Genomic DNA, 8,158 nt, shown 5'->3' with positions numbered 1-8,158 from the left:
GGATCACCGACTATTATCCAAGTCCCAAGGGCTCGGACGGACGGGGCTGCGGACATCGCCACGGACACCGAGGACGCGGTTTCTGCGTTTTGTTCCGCCGCTCACGGACTTCTCCGTTTAGGAGAAAGCTGCTGATTTGCCTTTTTTTTTTTTTTTTTTTTTTTTTTTTGAACTGTAAAAGAGCCATTGAGATATCTGCGATGTAAGTCTGGGTTTTATCTGTCCTTTCGTGTGCAAATGCAGCGGCCGAGAAGAAGTGGCATTAAATCAGAGCCGTCGATCAGCCAAGCGGGACTCGCTTCGATCGCGTTTCACCCGACGCGTTTAAAAACTAAAACATCAACGGACGGTTCTGAGACGGCGCGTCTCCGCTTCCTTTATTTCGTCGGGTTGGTCGGACAGAAAACACAATCAAGAGGACGTCTTCGAGGGAACTGCCTGTTCATGGGCCTATTCATTGAGATAAAAAGATTTCAACGCCGGTTATTGAAGAAGCTGTCTGAGCTGCATTTGCACGGCAACGCAAAATCTGTATTTTTATATATATATATACATATATATATATATATATATATTATATTTTTTTTTATTTTTTTTTTTTTTTTGGCTTCTCTGAAGCGTCTTTCTTGAGAAAATAATGTAATGGACCTTTTCATATGTATCCAATGAGTCGTGCCTGAAGCCTCTTTGACGCCCAGCAGCACTCGTTTAAACGCGTGGTTTCAGGAGCGAGTGTCCCAGACGCCGGAGGGCAGCGGAGCGTCACGTTTCCTCCCCGGCGTAACTTCGCCAGTCTGCCGGTGCCACGCGTCCTCTGCGAAAACACCCGCAGATGTTATATTTGGAGGAAGTTATCGCAGGGAGAAAGAGCCGATCGCCGCCGGTGGACTGGTGCACGGGGGGGTGGGGGTGGGGGGGTGGGGGGGGGAGTTTGAGCGAGGAAGATTAATCACGCGGGATTTTGTTTATTTCTGACAAAATATCATTTCTTTTATAATAGGAAACCGTTGTATGATGTCTGTGCATTTTTATTTGTAATCTTCCAATTTCCTGAAAATCTTATGAGTGTATTTATCTATGTATTTGTCATAAGCAGTTATTAACAGAGGTTGTTTTTTTTTTTTTTTCTTTTCTTTTTTCTTCGATCCGTCCTTAGACGTGCACCCAGTCGTATATTGTAGCTTCAGAAGCGGTCAGTTCGACTTTACGCAACAGTGAACGCTGGCAGAAAGACAACAACAAAGGGACTTGTCGAGGAGGACAAAGATTCAGCGCTTCAGTCCACATTTTATTAGGAATGTAAAAGACAATTCCTTCTGCTCTAAATAAGAGAAAAGAAATATATATATTTTTCAAAAAAAAAAAAAAAAAAGACAAAAGTACGACTTATTGAACACAATGAAAAAATAAATAAAATCAATGTTGCTTGTGTTCTGTCTTGTCAGTCCAAATGCATTTTATTAATCACTACTGAAAACAAGTTTGTTCTATATATTACAGTTGTAAGTAGGCATGCTAAAAGTGTTCTAGAAATACCTTATTCACAGTAAAACAATATCAATGTCAGTGTGATATAAAAATTTTTGCAAAATCTACAGTATATTTCAGGTCAGGAAAAAAAAAACAAAAAAAAAAAACATCTACTTGAAAAGCAAAAGCTGTTTACAAAGCAATAAGCACAGCAAATCTAGATTTATCTACGGCCGACTAAATGGGTCAGAAAATCAGAAATAGTTCAGTGTCGCAAAGCTTGGCGATCCGACGCGTACAAACACAGTCGTTTCACTATTGCAAAGTCAGCCTCACCGCTGACCTCGCGCAATATGCAGGACACACAGCGGTACAACGGCGACGCACCGAAGCTGAGAGAGGAAGCTCCCGTTTACACGAGAACAGAAGAAGAAATCTGGATTTGAACCCGAACGGATTCAGCTGCGTTCGTCTTCATTCTGCAAACAAACAAACAAACAAATCGCAACCAAACTGCACCAGATTACAGATGAGATTTTCTGTTCCGATATAAACGAACGCTCTCCAACAATATATATATATATATATTAAAAAAAAAAAAAAAATCGACCCCGTTTTGATAGTTCCATCAGCAGCTAGAGAACCAAACAACAACAACAACAAAAAAACAAACAAAAAAAACCAGCTGGATTACCGACGGGTCGAGGTCCTGGAGAGCGTCCCTTCGGCCCGTGCAGCGCGCGGGCTGTTTGTGCTGTTCATGTTCAGGGAACCGGGTCCCCCGTTTGTGTACAATCATCGGGAGAACGTCACGCCGACTCGGCGGCACACGGAGGCACAGAAAGTAACGACGACACTACTCTTCATCGGTCAAGAACACACAACTTTTCCCAATTTAAAAAAAAAAAAAAAGCCTGATCAACTATATAACAAACAACAACAAAAAAACCAGACGTGAATATATTGCAGAACTCATTTTTTTTTTATTTTATATTCTCACACCGAAACTGTCTTAAAGATAATATTGCAACATTTGTTATATTCCCCCTGGTAACGTTTCCATTATTTGAAAAAGTCGAGGGTGAGAGAACGATAAAAGACACAGAACTGAAGCTGTCAGACGGCAGAGGAACTGAAGAAGTCTTTTTGTTAAGGGAGGAGGGAGAGAGAGGAGAGAGAAAAAATAAAATAAAGAAAAGCCACTACGGAGGAGGCGCTATATCAAATATCTAGAACCGCGCGTAGCGGGGGAGAACGTGTCCAAACGCGAGAGGCTCAGAGGGTTTTAGGGTCGCGAAGGCGCGGGTTGAGGAAAAGCGCTTTCAGGATCCGACACACGGTGACGTCACGGGAAGGACCCGCCAAACAAATTAAGCTCGAGTTCCAAAATAAGGGGGGGGGGGGGGGGGGGGGGGGGGTCGAGGTCGGAGGTCGCGGACAGCGGAGGAACAAAAAGGAGGCCTGATGCAGGAGAGATGCTTCCTCTGCCTCCGGAGAGGGTCCCCTCTCCGCCGGCGTCACGCGGCTCAACTCGTCGACCTCGTTTCTTTTTCAACGTGAACAAATTGTCCCGACATTTGATTTGAAATGGACAAAACTGGCGGCGACGGGCCGGACAAACGACGGTCCCCGGGCAGGAAGGGGGGACGACCGACATCTCTCGCGCCGTTGTCCGAACACCGACCCCGAAAACGACTGCCACGCGCCATCTCCGTGACAACCGGTCACGAACGTTCGACCTCGACTGTACCGTACGTGTGTGTGTGTGTGTGTGTGTGTGTGTGACAGCTCTACAGGTATGTGCAGCATGCAGGACTCTGGCAGCCACTTCACTGAGGGAGCAGACAGAAGAGGAGAGAACAAAAACAACAAAAAAAAAGAAATAATTCCCAGCAGGCTGAGCAGCTGAAGGCAGCTGGAGTTGTTTTTCCACCCGTCTCTTATTTCTTTCTTTCTTTCTTTCAGCCTCGTCTCTCTCCGTACCCCCGTTACCTGCCAGGAGCCCATTTTTAGAGAGCTGTACACCCACACACACACACACACACACACACGCACACACACACACACGCACACGCACACGCACACACACACACACACACACACGCGCGCACACACACGCACACACACAGAGCAGCAGCAGCCAAGGCAAACAGCAGCTCAGCTTTCATTATCTGCAATTCAGTAACATTAAGGACGTTCAGACACGACGGGACGACCCAACAAGGACCGATTTTGACACGAATGACGGTCGACGCCACGGCTGGATCGCGAACACATCGATTCTCCGACTTGTCTGAAACACTTACAGGGAGAAAAGGAAAATGTGGTTTTTTTTTTCCCTACAATTTCTGGCAAAAGACACGTCAGCAGGACACTCACGTGACCGGCTGACGTGTCTTAAGTGTGAGGGGGGCCCCGCAGGTCGATTCAGAAGAGCCCTCTCTGGTACACAAAGCAGAACCGTTCAAAATCACGGGGGGAAAGGCTCCGGGGGATGATGACGTCATGTTTCCACGGTGTTCCCCCACAGGACAAAACACAAGAGTGAAAGCACAAGCGTTGATGGGGGGAAAAAAAAAAAGCACTTTAAATTCAGGATGGTGACAAACGGCAGAAACGCATACAAACAGAGAGAGGGAGGGAGGGGGTGGGGTGGGGGGGCCGTGATGGGATCCATTTGGACCCAGCGGCTACAAGTAACAGTGAAAAGCAAAAAAAACAATCCAAGCCTGAGACACACGAAGATATTGTAGCGTCGCCGTTTATCCAAATGCATCGCAACACTCAAGTGTGATTTCAGTAAAAAACTAAAAAAAAACTAAAAAAAAAAAAGGAAAGCCACACACGTGAACAATGGCACTGCTCTGAATCTCGTTTACCGACTGACATTCAAACTGCGCAGATATTCATTCTTCACTTGGAATAAATATATATATTTTATTTATGGCAAAGAAAGAAAGAAAAAATAAAAAATCAGCCCAATGTGCTTTCGCAATAGCACACAGACGGGCTTAAGACTAATAACCTGTCAATCAAACGTTTTAAGTGACACCCGGGGAAGACAGGTCCACGTTTGGACACTTTTCTGTCCGCAGACAAAAAAAAAAAAAGCTGACGCGCTATAAAATAATCCAACCGTGACTTCCTTTTAGTACCTGAATCCGCTTCTAGGAGACAGTTTGACACGAAAACAGGCGTCAGGAAACCAGACGAGCAAAACGGGGCGCTTTGAAGTCTGCCGACTCGGCACAAACAAGAGGGCCCGTCTCAGTCACACACACGCACGCACACGCACGTACACACACACACTTCTAGAGGGGTGGAGGTGAGAGCGCATCACCCGGCAGGAAGCGAGCGCGGGAGTCCGGCTGGCCACTTTTCAACAGCTCACACCGAGGAGCCAATCAAACTGCAGCACAGAGACGAGCCAAACAGACAAGACAGACAGACAAGACAAGACAAGACAAGACAGACAGACAACCGGTCCGCCGAACAACGTCGCCGCAAAATGTCTCCGAGCGGTCCGAGCTCATTCGGAGGAAAGCGCACTACGGAAAATTTAAAAAAAAAAAAAAAAAAAAAAAAAAAAAATCAATGAAAAGAAGTGCCAGAGAGGGGAAATGTAAAACGGCTCGGACAAGAGCGACTAGAGATCACGTGAAAGTAGATCCGACTGCAAACAACACTTTTCATGGGGATCTTCTGACTGACCGCAGTCAAAGAAAATCACCAGAACAGCCTGAACGAAAACAGTTCAGTCGGTAAGATGTCGAACTTGCGCCACTACTGTGCAACTTCATGTTGATATTAAAACCTTAAAGCTTCGCAAAAAAAATAAAAAATGACAGGAACAAATCGAGGCACTGGAAATTAGACTCTCCGTTGTAGGTTTCTGCACAAATAAAGCAAACATCTTAAATGAAAGCAGGGTCCCACAGCTTAGTGTGTAATGACTTCTGTTCAATGCATTTCCTGTGAAGGCTGTTACCTATTTATGAAATAAGGGGGGGGGGGGGGGGGAGACACATTTGCAAAGGGGTTTAATTTGGAATCATATCTATAAATATCGTATACCTTTGTGATTATTTTGGTGAAGCAGACTAGGTAAATATAAGTTGATCTGATCTCATAATAGTATTATAAGAACCGCGCATGTGTGTGTGTGTGTGTGTGTGTGTGTGGGGGGGGGGGGGGGGGGGGGGGTTACCAAACGATAAGCATTTTAAACTAACACAGCCACCAATAGTCACAGTCAAACAGGAATCCAAGGCCCAAAGCTAAAAGGATTATAATAAACGGGAATTACTTGATAGATAGAAAGTACATGATATTTTAAACGTCAGTGAGGAATAGAGTAAAACGCGATTAATGTTGAAATATTGCATTAATCCAATGCGGAACGTATGTACATTTATGTTTCAGGATGAAAGCTGGACATCATGTAACGGAAACAGATTCTGCCCTCGACACGTCACGAGCCCGCGACCGTCTTCCACGAATCCGCCAAAAAAAACAAAACTGCGGCAGCAATCGTTTTCCCGACGGATCAGAGTTTAACAGGAGAGGAGCTGGTCACACGAGGGCAGGATTATTCTAACCACGATCGCATAGAGCGTAAACGCGGGAAGAAAAAAGCTTTGATCGGCAGCAACCGTGGCCGATCCGGTCTTTCCCGTATTTGTGTAAATGTTTAGCATCCTCTCCTTTTTTTTTTCTTCTTCTTCTTTTTAACTATTTGCTTTGTCCGCATCCTGCTTAACGGATCGGAAATCTTTGCTTCAAAAGCGTTCACCGTCAGATCCGCTGGAAAGCGAACGACGTGGAGCAACATCACAGTTAAACATCCATTCAGAGAACGAGAGGAGACGAAGAGCTGATGGAAAACATGTGTGCTTCTGATTATTGCCCTTAAGTTTAATGTTTAGCCTTTTTGAACAGCGTACATGCTGACACCCAGCTCTGGTATTATTATTATTATTATTATTATTATTAATATGTCTTATTAAGACCACCATAAACTTCCTGTTTACAGTGAGCTGACAAACTCACACTCGTATCTGGACTAGACGAAGATGTGCACACATTATCTGATCTCACCTGCTATTGGTTTTCACAGTGCGTGCGTGCGTGCGAGCGTGGGCATGGTTGCCATGGCGATGCAAGTAACACTCAGCACCGAAATACATCATCGGGTCGTTTTGAGCAGAAGACTAAAAACGAGAGAAAGCTTTCACATTTGTGTGTGAGCCGTTACGAGCGTGTAAAGCTGCGTGAGTGGCAAAACCTGCACGCCGCAAAAATGAATAACTTGTACATTCAACTTTCTACAGCGGTAGGAGCGGTAGATTTTGCCGGTTTGTCAGACAAAAGGCCCGTGCACGTTATATTCAAACTGAAATCCCGAAAACACCAAACCCTCTCTCCTCTGTAATAAACAACAAACAAACTATCTGCACGCTGCCGGTGCACTTATATTAATAACGGCAGTTGTAGAAACATATTTCAAGAAAAAAATAAAAATAATAATAATACAGTTTGTTTTTTTGTTTTTTTTGCAAAGGATAGAAGAAGTGGTACTATGTTCAACTCCGCTCAAATCAGCATTATTAATCTGCTTTCTTAAAACCTCAAATTAAAGTGCGGAAATTCCCATGCAAAGCAGCATATTAGTTGCATCTCGTGCAAAAAAAATTCAAAAGGCTGAAAATCATATGCTGTCCCGATCGCGTACTGCATGCCACCTGCACGCAGCTTACATCACTCCACACTAGCTTTTGAGGTAAGATTTTTAAAAATCTGTACTGTTTATATTAACAAGAAGTGACGCAATAACCGCACCGTGCAAATGCAATCAAACTGACTTTCAAATTTCACTGCCAATTAATACTCAGAGGAACAGATAGAGGTTGTTTCTTCTTTTCCATAAAGAAAAAAAAGAAGTTTTTTTTGTTGTTGTTGTTGTTGTTGTTTCACTCCCGTCATCTGTTAAGTTTTTAATCTTATCCAGGCGAGTTTTACTCCTTATGAGAGAGAAGCGCCTCCCTGAAGTCCCTCGACAGCACACTTAAAACGGTCTTCATTACCGAGTCGTTTAAGTAGACTTTGTTTTTGTCACTTTTTCAGCGCAAACGCACTTCAAACCTGCTTTGAGTTAGAATGCAGTACGGATCGGGACGCGCTTACACACCGAAGCCTTTGTGGAAAATTGGCAGCTGGATATGGAAGTTACGCTCCTGTCACAATCCCAACTAAACCTTCAGGTAAAAAAAAAAAAAAAGAGGTGAAGAGAATGAAAAGGAGAAAAAGAAAGAGAGAAGGAGGAGAAAAAGGTGAAGAAAAGGGAGATGAAGGAGAGGAAGAAGAGGACTGTGCCCAAATATTTGGCTTAAATGTTAAAAACCAAACCAAATAACAACATTTAGGTCAATATATTTTGATTCAATATTAACAGATGACTTGAATTGCCTTGCAATATTATTATATTACAAATATATAACAGTATAGACTGAAAAGAAAATCTGACACTTAATAAATCTTTTCCATTCGTGTTGTACAATACACTCAGAAAGGAGCTCGGAAACGTCCATTATATGATATTGTCTGTTACGCATGGCTTTGTATATTCTGTATTACACTGCAGTATTTACAACAGCCTTTTATTTTCTGCCCGGTCCTTAAAGGTCCATTC

General features: G+C 43.8%; 1 protein-coding gene across 2 annotated transcripts in view; it reads right to left on the bottom strand.

Annotated features, from left to right (window-relative positions):
• Window positions 1-1,267: 1,267 nt before the first annotated feature.
• Window positions 1,268-8,158, bottom strand: part of raver2 (ribonucleoprotein, PTB-binding 2) — a 110,405-nt gene continuing 103,514 nt past the window's right edge. For both annotated transcript variants that reach the window (XM_069153168.1, XM_069153169.1), the window contains exon 17: window positions 1,268-8,158. This exon is cut by the window's right edge and continues 1,063 nt beyond it. The gene's annotated coding sequence lies outside the window, so the exon portion shown is untranslated.

Source organism: Embiotoca jacksoni, unplaced genomic scaffold (genome assembly GCF_022577435.1).
Source record: "Embiotoca jacksoni isolate LCO1_2020_lvr unplaced genomic scaffold, fEmbJac1.0.p SCAF_19, whole genome shotgun sequence".
In the NCBI taxonomy this organism is placed as follows: Eukaryota; Metazoa; Chordata; class Actinopteri; family Embiotocidae; genus Embiotoca; species Embiotoca jacksoni.
Note: the sequence above shows the minus strand (reverse complement) of the source record. Positions and strands in the feature narration are given on the sequence as shown.